The sequence below is a fragment of the Myodes glareolus genome, chromosome 27 (genome assembly GCF_982192425.1).
Source record: "Myodes glareolus chromosome 27, mMyoGla1.1, whole genome shotgun sequence".
NCBI classification, from domain to species: Eukaryota; Metazoa; Chordata; class Mammalia; order Rodentia; family Cricetidae; genus Myodes; species Myodes glareolus.
In genome coordinates, this window is record NC_142052.1 from 34,082,587 (window position 1) to 34,094,772 (window position 12,186).

Consider the following 12,186-nt stretch of genomic DNA (forward strand, 5'->3'; position numbering starts at 1 on the left):
AATTTTAAAAACCCACATGTTTCTGCCAGGAATCTATATACAGATGATTTGTGCTACACAGTTTCTTATTGCCTTTCTTGCTCAGAATATGACATCACACACAAACTGTAATATAATCAATGTGTTGCTACTGATTCTCTGTTACGTATGCCAGTCCTGTGGTGCATCTTTTAAGGTACATCGTGTTTCTTTAAAAATATGATTAAAAGGTAGAATCCCTTTACATACGCACGTGCGCATGCACACACACACACACACGCACATGCACACACATTGTGGGTGAGCACAGATCCTACGTTACAGAGAATAGAGCAGGGGAAGGAGAGAAGAGGTATGGATGGGTACCCGTAATATGACTTCTTCCCTACAATGACAGGAAACCAAGGTAATGAATTGGCCAGTACATTTTAAAGGGGATGGGTCTCAAGAACTCTAGAAAGAAATATCTGAAGTATACATAGAGAGGAACAATTCTTTTTTTAATATTTATTTATTTATTTATTATGTATACAATATTCTGTCTGTGTGCATGCCTGCACACCAGAAGAGGAGACCCCATTACAGATGGTTGTGAGCCACCATGTGGTTGCTGGGAATTGAACTCAGGACCTTTGGAAGAGCAGACAATGCTCTTAACCTCTGAGCCATCTCTCCAGCCCCGAGAGGAGCAATTCTTATTCCACTATCCATTGGCTCACTTAACAAACATTGATTTGGTAGAAAGGGTTCTTATATGCACCAATCATAACATGTTACTCTCCCACCCATGTTATGTTTTCGGATGGTTAAGCAAACCTAAGTCATTTGAAGACTAAACTTTGAAGATTTGGGCTATTTTGTGCTCATCCCAAAAGTACAATGTTTGTAGTCTTTCTGGAACATTTACTTGGAGCTGATGATGCTGATCTGGAAGCTGAAGCTGAATGGAGCCATTCACGGGATCATGGCCTCCTCCCCGCTTCAGTCTGGACTTGGCCTTTCCCCCTTTCCCCTCTGTTGTATACTGCAACTCTTCAGAAATACTTCAGCAGCATTCTTACACTGAAGGATTGCCATGTGTCAAGACTACCCTTTGCATATATCAAGCACCTGTAACAACCAGAGAAAGCAATATGATAGATTCACTCAGGAGCAAATGGAAACCTGGGATTCTGTAGTATGAGAAGCAGAGGGCTGCGTCCCACTGCCTGGCTAGCTGAACCCTGAAATAACCACACAGAAATTGTATTAATTAAATTACTGCTTGGTCCATAAGCTCTAGCCTTTTATTGGCTAACTCTCACATCTTGATTTAACCCATTTTTAATAATCTATATGTCACCATGAGGTCGTGGCTTACCGAGAAAGATTCAGTGTGTCTGACCTGGCAGCTTCATGGCAGCCCTCTCTGTCTGCCTTCCTCCTCCCAGCATTCAGTTCTGTCTTCCTGCCTGTCTAAGTACTACTGCCCTATCAAAAGGCCAAGGCAGTTTCTTTATTTAACCAATGAAAGCAACACAAATACAGAAGGACCTCCTACACCAGGATTCAAGATCATTTTTCTTGTCTTTAAACTTCATCCCTTTTTCTCTGGTTTCTTCAGGTTCTTCAACTGCTGTGAAACCATTCCTAAAACAAGCCTGAGCCCCCTAAGGCAGGCATGTCTCGCCCAGCAGCGGTTTAGTCTCCCTTCTGAGGTCTGCCTGGCTTAGTGACCAAGCATTGTCATCCTGAGAAACAACAGGATAAGGTGATCGAGCGGAAATCAGTCAGTGAAATCAGACAAATAATAAAGTTAGTAACAAATAGTAACATTCTGAACCAGATGATAGTATGAATTAAAGGTGGAAAATTGATAATGGAAACAAAATGGAGCTAAGAAACAATGATTTAAGGTTCGCCAGACTCAAAGAAACGTCATTATTACCCAGGCAGCCTGCAGGCCAGTGACGTCACAATAAGTTGGGGGAATTTTATACAACTAGATCATTCTGTTTCATCATGAGGATTATAAACACAGAATGAGCTTTGGTCCTGTCTTTCAAGTTCAAACTCACTTTTAGAAAATGGCTAGAAAAAAAATTACCTAGACCCCAAAAGATAAATGCTGTATGTTTTCTCTTATATGTGGATTAGCTTTTAAGCCGTCCATAGTTCTGTTACAATCCATATCCCCATAGAGATTAGGGACCCAGGAAGGTACTAGGGAGGAGGAGAGATTTCCTAAGGAAAGGGAAGTAGAACGCACAGTTATGGAGAGTCAGGGGGGAAGACTGAAGGGGAGGATTAAATGGGGGCAGGGAAGGATGGGGGTAAGGGAGGGACAGCTAACACTATGGGCCATTTGAGGGAAAACATACTACTGTAAGCCTCCTACAGTATATGTGTGTGTGTGTGTGTGTGTGTGTGTGTGTGTGTGTGTGTGTGTGTGTGAAAGAAATCTAACCAGAGCCATCAAATAGTGGGGAGACAATGTCCCAACTAGACAATATCTTTCACCACCAAGAGAAGCCTCCAGTACCAAGAGCAGGTTGCTTCTAGTTGAGGAAGCTGTGGAGGGTAGAAAGAGTATAAGAGCCACAGGGGATAGAGAATCCCAAAGAAATCATGTCCCCAGAAGTCATAGAGACTGTGGCAGCATGCACAGGACCTGTGCAGGTTTGAACCAGTTGGGGTCCCAGTGCTAAGAGGGGATGGGGCACAAACTCCCATCGCCTAATCAAGGAACTATTTCCCATTGATACCCTCTTGCAAAAGAAAAATTCATAACATAGTTTTGTAGAGTTTTTTTCCCCATGTTGCTTTGTTTGAGCATTTTTTACCTTTCTGATTTTTTGTTAATGTAATATGGCTTCTGATTTTGCAAGTTTTGTGTGTTTGTGTGTCTAGATCAGAGTTTCTTGTTGGGCTTTTGCTTTGTTTGGATTTTTTGTTTGTTTGTGTTTAAAGGAAAAGGAAGCAAAGGCATGGAGTTGGTGGGCAGGGAGGTAAGTAGGGTTTGAGAGAAGATGGGGGAGGAGAAAAGCATTATCAGAATATATTGTATGAAAAGAAATTTCAGTAGAAAAATGTTTCGGTGGCCTCGGGCATTGTGACGTTTAGAAAAGCATTAAAATTGTTTAGCAGGATGTAGGTCAAAGAACTGATGATGGCATGCTAACGTGTTGTGATAAAGAAAACTATGCACATAAAAAGAAGAAATGGATTTAAACCACATATGAAGAAGCACAGACTATTTTCCCACCTGCTGCCTCCCTTTGTCATCAGAGTCACACAATGGGCATTGTTCTCTGGTTTAATAAGTTGATTGACATGCTTGAGGTGGCGCAACCAAAGCCATGTTTGAGCAACTCCATGTGGATCCTTTCCCTTCAGTTAGGGCTAGCCTGGTGTCTGCTGGGCAGGAGGTGTCCTGCTGTGTTTTTGTACATGTACACAAAAATACCTAAGTACTTGGTGGGACAAATTAGAAAACAGTTTTTTTTTCTTTTTCCTTTTCTTTCACTCACTCATTCTCCTTTTTTCCCATCAGACCTTAAAATTCAACCCAGTCATGACGCTGATTGAGAATCACTGATCTGCTGCAGCTTTGACTCAAACAGACCATGAATCATGGCGAAATGATTGCCTAGTATTTGTGCCAACACCCTGCCTGATCTACACAGGTTTCCAGGGAAGCTAAAGAGCAGCCTAATCTACCAGATTGTTGTTATGATGTCCCTAATGTGACACTCATTATGATTGGTTACATCCATACCCTGGCTCTTTCTTGGAAAGAGACAGCCTTCAATGTTGCAGTGACCAAGAGGAAGCCATGACCCGAAAGAGATCCCGTGTGACTATGGCATAGTTAGATGCAAATAGAAAGGTTTTCTGCTGATATATGAAGCATACTTAACAACATACCCCAGTATTCATCCAGTGTCCCTAAAATAATAAATGGTGTCAAAACAATAACAACAACAACAACAACAAAAATCCAGTGTGTAAAGCCCCAAACTTAGCCAAAAGCAAATGTGAAGAGCTGGCTAGCTAACAGGTCTCCTCACAGGCATATGAGGTGACTTTAACCTGCTTCTGATCTCTTCTCTGCCTCCTCTACCTACTGTCTCTCTGATCTGAGACCCCCTACCTCTGGTACTTTCAGGGTGAGACTTTCTTCCCTCCATCTTTCTTAACTTTATGCCAAGGAGTTAATGCAGTCTTTGAGCTCTGACATCTGACCATCTCATCCTGCAGCTGGAAATTCAGTCAAACACGTGGTCACTGTCTCCTCTGAGAGGGTTTGCCCGATTATCGGTGGTGGTGGGTTCAGTGTAAGACTCTTTACAAGGGAGAGGAGGCAGGAAAGTCAGCCATGGAGATGTGATCAAAGGCGCAGATGGGCAGACATCTGGAAACACTACGGTGCCCACTTCTGAAGGTGGAGGTAGAGACCACAGGCCAAGGAATGCAGGCCGCCTCAAGCAAGTAGAGGACTGTAGATTTGTTTCCAGAATGTCTGAAAGAAGTACAGCCCTGTCAACAGCCTGACTGTCACACAGGGGGAATCTGTTATAAACTCCTGACATCGAGATTTTAAGAGCTTCCATTTGCATTGCTTAAGTCATTGTCAGAAGGTTCATTACAACAGTGATAAGAAGCTCATAACTTCCAACGTCAAAAGGTTAAAAAAAAAAAAGCAAACCTGTTAGCTCTTAGAAAACTGAGAATTCAATGGTTGGGGCTATGCCACACACACACACACACACACACACACACACACACACACCTTTGATTCCAGCAGAGGCAGAGGCAAGCGGATCTCTGTGAGTTCAGCGTCATCCTGGTATATATATTGAATTCCGGGACTGGCAGGGATCTGTAGAGAGAATGTGTCTCAGGGAGAAAGAAAGAAAAGACAGACAGACAGATAGACAGAAAGAAAGAGGGAGAGAGGGAGGGAGGGAGGGAGAAGGAAAGGAAGGAGTGAGGAGGGAAGGAGGGAGGGAAGAGAAAAGGAAGGAGGGAGGAGGGGAGGGAAGGGAGGGAGAAAGCTGAGAATTCAATTTGTGATGACTCACTTTCTTTTTTAAGTAATTTTTTAAGATTATAATATAATTTTTATCAATTCCCTATTCTCTGCCTTTCACTAAACCGTCCTATGTACCCCTACCTTCCTCTCTTACAAATTTATCCCCCTTTTTCTTAACTTTCATTATATACCTATCATGTGTGTGTATATATCCTAAATCCATAAATACAACCTGCTTACTCTGTATAATGTTGCCTGCTTTCAGGTTCAGATAACTTATTTTTTTCAACATGAGGATTCTGAGGACAATGACCACTTAGAAGTTTTATTTTAGTTTGAGACAAGACGAGATTAAGTTTGGTTTGTATAGTATTTGAGCAGTGGTGAATGCATTATTCTGTTTTATAAAATAGTATTTTAAATCTAGTGTCTGTGGCCCTTCAGAAGTCTTTTGCATGTATAACGCTGACTGCACTAGGAGGCGCCCAAAGGAAGGGTCTTCTGCCGGGGAAGTTGGCCCTATGGTAACTCAGCCACTAAGGACTGTCTGCCCTCTACAGAATGATCACTCACCTAACCAAGGACACCAATGCTGAATTTCAAATTTAAAAAGCCACTTCAGAATGTGGTGACTGGCTTTCCTTTATAGTAACATTTAATATCGAATGATCATACTAACGTTTCCAGAAATTATAATCACATTCTCACCCATTCAGAGTCTTCCATATGAATAGGTAGCTTCACCTAGCTTTACTTTTATATTTAAAAAAAATCTCTTGGTGGTTCCATTGCGTGACTGGGCAATCATTGTGGATAGGAAGAATTATTCCATTTCAGGAGAAAAGTAAGCTGTCCAGGATGGTGGCGAAGATTCATTACCCCAGATGGTCTCCAAAGGGCCCTCTAGCCAAAGAGTGGTTTTCTCTGAGAAATGAAGTGGATTTGGACCATGAGACAGTTTTAAACAGCTAATGTAGGCGTATTCAATCAAAGCATGAGCCAAGCCACTCTGCCCTTACTGTGGATGGGAGATTTTATGTGCATCACCACAGGTTGGCACTGGGAATCCACTGTTTCCAGACATTAGTGCACACATCCTGTGTTACCTTGCAGAAGAAAAGTGTATTGTTTCCCGGTTCTAGAGAGTGGAAACCCAAGACTGAAGAGTCAGCATATAAGCAAATTCACGCCAAGACTTTCTCCTGGATGGTCGTGGCTTGCTGGTGGCCTACACACCAAGACTTTCTCTTAGATGGTTGTAACTTGCTGGTGGTATACATGCCAAGACTTTCCCTAGACGGTTGAGGCTTGCTGGTGGCATACATATCATGACTTTCTCTTAGACGGTCGTGGTTTGCTGGTGGCATGCATGCCAAGACTTTCTCCTAGATGGTTGTGGCTCGCTGGTGGCATACATACCAAGACTTTCTCCTAGATGGTCGTAGCTTGCTGGTGGCATGCATGCCAAGACTTTCTCCTAGATGGTTGTGGCTTGCTGGTGGCCTGGACCATTCTTTGGCAAGGCTGGATCATTCTGTTCTCTACCTTCATCTTTATTAATCAGCTTCCTATATTTGTGTCTAACTAGCCACATTTTTATAAAGTTATCAGTAAGACTGCATTCAAAGCCCACTCTGGTCCAGAATGACCTCATATTAACTGCGTCCATCTGTGGCAGCATCATCTCTAAATCTGGTCACATCCAAATGGATCGGAACTCGGGTCAACAAACAAATTGGTGCGGTGCAATTCAATCCATATGGAATTTGGTCCATTGAACAAATCTACTAGAAAAACAGAACGAAGCAGGTTCCCCTGTTTCACGGTGATCGAAAGAAAATGGCCCATAGGGAGTGGCACTATTAGGAGGTGTGGCTTTGTTGGAGTAGCTATTGCTTCATTGGAGGAAGTGTGTCACTTTTGAGGGGGGCAGGCTTTGAGGTCTCCGATGCTCCTGCTGCACTCAGTGTGGCACGCAGCTTCTTCTGCTGCCTGCCAATCAAGATGTAGAACTCTCACCTCCAGCACTATGTCTGCCCGCGCGCTGCCACGTTTCCTCTCATGACCATAATGGACTAAATCCCTGATACTGTAAGCCAGCCAATGGTTCCCCATCATGACCATGGTCATGGTGTCTCTTCACGGCAGTAGGAACGCCACCGAAGACATCTCTCCTCTCTACCAAGTGCACAGTCTTCTTGCTTTGGCTAGTTCCTGCCAGTGCTATACAATCTTTCTCTTTGTTTGCCCTCCTATCCTAGGGGGTTCGGACAGAAGCAAGTTCTCCCAAATTGTTCATTATTTAAGACTAAAAGCTTATCTAACCCTGTATTTTCCATGACGTCATTTGCAGAGAAGCCAGCAGGACCTGTGATTGGCATTTGATTTGTTCCTCCTTTCCATTACTTAACTGAAGCCCTAGAGGGTAACGCTCACAGTGGACGTTCAGGAAATGTCTGTCTGCCCGTCTTTCCTCCTCTAACTGGCCTTGGAGTTGTTGACATGCTTGTCTTGTCTGCTGGGTTGGAGGCTCCTAGGATATTAGGTTTATATGATACCCACCTTTATCCATCCTTCCAATAGGTTCTTACCTGAGAACGAAACAAAGACAGTTAATTCAAACTAAAAAGGTATCTGAAATGTCACTTGGCATACCAAGAAAACGTGCTTTAAGTCACTCCGCTAAAACACAAGCTGAAGGTTAAGATGATTTGTCTGTCTGAAATTCCCACTTTGTTACATTTACATTGAACAGTACATTGTATGACTTTGTCTTTGAAACATTTCTTAGAACTACCCTATGGATGGGAACTTGCAGGCAAGGGATGGAAACTCCATATACTTAGAAGCCCTGTAAAAGAGAAAGGAAAAACGTTCTCCCAAACCTTAATCTCAAACATGCCCTTTCAGATAAGATTTGCATAGGTAGCTGCTTCTCTTGATCTTTAGAACAATGTTTCCTGCCAGAGACTTGCTTTGCTTCCTAGTTCCTCCATGGTGGGGTGAGCTCACCTATAGAACAATGCAAGACTGTGCTCTCCAGCAAGGACATATCCTTCATTCCCCTCCCCTGGGTGGATGTCCATAGTCAATAGTAATGTTGTTGCAATTTCAGAGACTACCCACTACATGAACCCAACAGTTACACAGTATCAGCTTTGGCTCTGGAAGCTTTCTTTGTGCATCTATTTATAACGTGCATTTGTTTATGTTGTGTGTCAAGGCATGTTTTTGCCATGGTACACATGTGGGAGTCAGAGCACAATTTTCAGGTGTTTCTTTCCTTTTGCCCTGAGGTTCCGGGCACTGAACACAGGTCTTTGGACTTGCGGATAAACATCTTTACCTGCTGAGGCCTCTCCCCCACCCAGCTCTGGGTATTCGAACTGTATAATCAGATCAATTTTCTTTTCAGAGAAGGGCGATTAGACTGAAGTAGCTATTCTGTGGATTCCACCCACTAAAACAAAGCCACAACCAGATGAAAGAAACTTCTCCATCTGTGACAGGATATGGGCCCTCGGGGTAATGGCTGTGTTTAGTGGGGAGCGGTCAAGCCAGTTCCAGATGTTTAGATTTGCTCAGAAGCAGAGCCCTGGGGGCAGATACCTAGGCTCAAGAATCAAGATCTTCCCTTCTAAGCGAGCAGGACCTAGGCTCAAAGCACCAACTCCATCCCTGCTAAGTGAACAGATACTGAGATTCAAGGAACAACTTCACCTTTACCAAATGGGCAGTACCAACTTCATCCCTTCCAAGTGTACAATGTATTAAAGGTATTGGCCGTAACGTTTCCTTCCCCAAAAGCTTTCTGTGACAATTGAATAAAACAACAAACCCTTCACACCCTAGAGTCCCTACTCAGGCTACCTTAACGTTGACAGCTGCCGGGTTTCTGGTTGAATTCAGCTGACTAACTACTGCTATGCATGCCAGTTTGTTCACTAAGTTCGGTATTCCTGACCAAGCCAGCTCTGTGGAGATGTAATTCACATCCTCCACACTTCTTTCCTTTAATCCGTAGTGGCTTTACCATAGGCACAAAGTTGTAACTATGATTACAATCGAACTTCAGAGCACGTTTCTTTTGTGCAAAATAAATTACTGGGTGCTTTTGTGATTTGGTTGTTTGCTTACTTATCTGGTGTTAAGGCAAAGTCGTACTATGTAAGCATGGCTGACCTGGAACTCACAGAGAGTCGTCTGCCTCTGCCTCCAGTATAGGTGTGTGCCACCACACCGTGCCTGACCAAATTAACCAATCATCTTTAGGAGTTGTTTTCTTCTTATGGTTTAGAATTCTCCTCATTCTATGTTTTGAATAGTGGCCTAATTATTATTATTATTTTCAACAGCTAAGTTGATTGCTTTTCTCTGAAAACAATGTTTCCTTGTACCCAATAGACATATTTTAGGGTTTGGGTGAGGACTGTATACTGCTCCATACTGCCAACGGTTGGGTTAAAAGTATTCTCATAAACAGTGACCCTTACCCATTTTAAACACGGAAGGTCTGGAGAACAGCCCTGGAGAGAAAGCACTGAGAAGTATTCTGCGATTAAGGGAGTTCACTGATGCTCATTTGATGACGAAGCACAGGCTGACCCAAACCAGCCTCTCGTGGTTTGGCACTCGAGGCCACGGGTTCAGTGGTAGCTGGAACGCAAGTGTGAGCACCTGGGCAGGAAATGAAACTCCCAGCCACCATCCTGAAGGCGAAGTGGGCTAGGCTGAAAATATGACCAACTGGCAAGCGAAGAACAGTGGGATTGTTTCGCAAACTTGCTGAGGTCCGAGTTAGTTCAGAACACCCACAAACACAAGCCTGTCTGTACCCCACGTCTACAAACTGGAAGCGCATGAGACTTTGGGTTTCTCCTAAGTCGGTAGGCTCCTAACAGACAAAATATGCACGCTATGGAGAACGTCCAGAACTTTCTTTGGACTACTTCAGGACCAGCTGCCCGAATATTTCTCGTGTTGGCTGCCTGCCCCGCTCTACTTCTTTGTAAGAAAGACCACAGGATTTTTTTTTCACTCCTTGTATCTCATGTGGGTTGATGGAAAAACATTTCTAAAACTCAGTGTTTTGACCATGGCTGTGACTCCCGGGAGCTAAAAATACACTGCTAGGATATTTTTCTCTTCTGATAGATTCCTGTTTACTCAGTATTCAGGATTCCTCTCACCCTCGCTCTGGTAGCTATTATCACAAGACAGACAGTGAGGCACTAGAAGATGGCCCTGCAGGGGAGGCAAGCCACTTCTGCACAAGCGTGAGGACTTGGGTTCGATTCCCTCAAGCCTCTGTAAGGTGAAAGAGAGAATGCACTGGGCAAAGTTATCCTCTGACTTCCGCATGCGCACCCGGGCATCAGCATCGCTCTCCTCCCCAATAACATACGCGGTAAAAAATAAAAACCAAAGCCAAAATAAACAAATAAAACAGAAAGTGAGAAATGCTGACCAGGATATGTAAACCCTGGAACCTGTTTGCATTGCCTTGGGGAATGAAAAAAAAAGCTGGTGAGGTTACAGAAGAAAACAACAGGGGACAGATATCACGCACCTTAGCCACCCCCCTACTGGGTATGCACAGGAGGGCACAGAGCAGCAAGGGTTCCAGCTTAACCTTCCACCCACATTTATAGCAGGTAGAAGCAGCCCACACATTCATTGATTGGGAAGCTGGTCAACAAGAGGTGTGTGGATACCCAAAGTGGTACTATTCAGCCTGAAAGGGAAAGACCATTCCGATGGATGGTAAAACGCGGCTGAAACCAGGAAGACAGGCCAAGTCAAAGAAGCAGGTTCTAAGAAGGACAATTACTAGATAGTTCCACTTGTTCAAGTACCGATAGTGTCTGACTCCTTGAGATAGAACTTAGAGCGATCATTACCAGGACCGAGGTGCTGACACTCTGAGCTGTTAGTGTCTAATCCACAGACAGAGTGGCGTCCTAAGGATGGTGAGACTGTTTCGGAGAACTGGTGGCGGTGATGATTGCCCCACAACGTACTGTACTTTATGTCACAGGGCTATTATACGCTTAAATTTTTTAATAAATGCCTGCCTAAAACTTTATCAAATAAAACAAAGATCAAATAGTTGAAAAATACTCTTTTGTGGTACTTAATGGAAAGGAACATAAAATTCATGAAAAGTCTTTTGTTTTTCTGATAGGATCTTGTTTTAGTTGCTTTCTATGGCTATGGCAAAACCACCATGACCAAGGCGACCCCTAAAAGAAAGTGTTTGTTTAATTGAGCTTACAGTTCCAGGGGGCTAAAGTTCATAATGATGGAGGGAAGGCATGGAAGTAGGCATCTGGAGCAAAGCGAGAGCTCACAGCCTGATCCACAAGCAGGAGGCAGATCACAAGAGGAACTCAAAATGGCGTGCGGTCTTCTGAAAGTCCACCCACACCGTCCTACTCTCTCCTGCAAGGCCACGCCTCCTAATCCTTCCCCAAACAGCCACCAACTGAGGATTCTGAAGACTTGTGAGGAGCATGACCACCACAGAGTCACAAAGTAAGGCCAGTCCAATAATGAATAAATCTATTGTTTGAGTCAAAGCGTGGTTTTGCCATAGGACACACGTGGAAGTCAGAGCATAGTTTTCAAAAGTGGTTCTTTCCTTCTGCCCCGTGGTTTTGAGGACTGAAGACAGGTTTGGGGCTTGGGGACAAATGTCTTCACCTAATGATGCATCTAAGCCACCCAGCTCTGGAGAGTTTACAAAGTATTCAAACAAATAGATGAGAAATATCCTGAAAAATGCAAAAAGAACTTGTCTGCACATTTTACAAAGTTAGAATGGATCCTGAACTATAAATTTCTAGATCTTGGTAAGTGCAAGATAATAAAGCCGGTAAGTCATGTCTATGTGAAGTGGGCATTCAATAAGTTACTGGTTAGCAAGCTCTCATTGTGTGCTATGTATTATTTTAAGTCCTTTATATACATTAACATGTGAGCCTTGAAAAAACACCACCAGGAAACAGTTTCGATCTTCCTGGTTTTGCACATGGACAATCAGGTTTGTCCAGTTGTTAAGCAATGGAACCAGAATTTGGACCCAGGTAGTCTGACTCCAAGATCTTATCTTTTAATCATTCTACAGTATTTTAAGCCACCAAGAACTCAAACACAGACAATTAACCAAAACCAGGCCTCATTTTATATGGTAG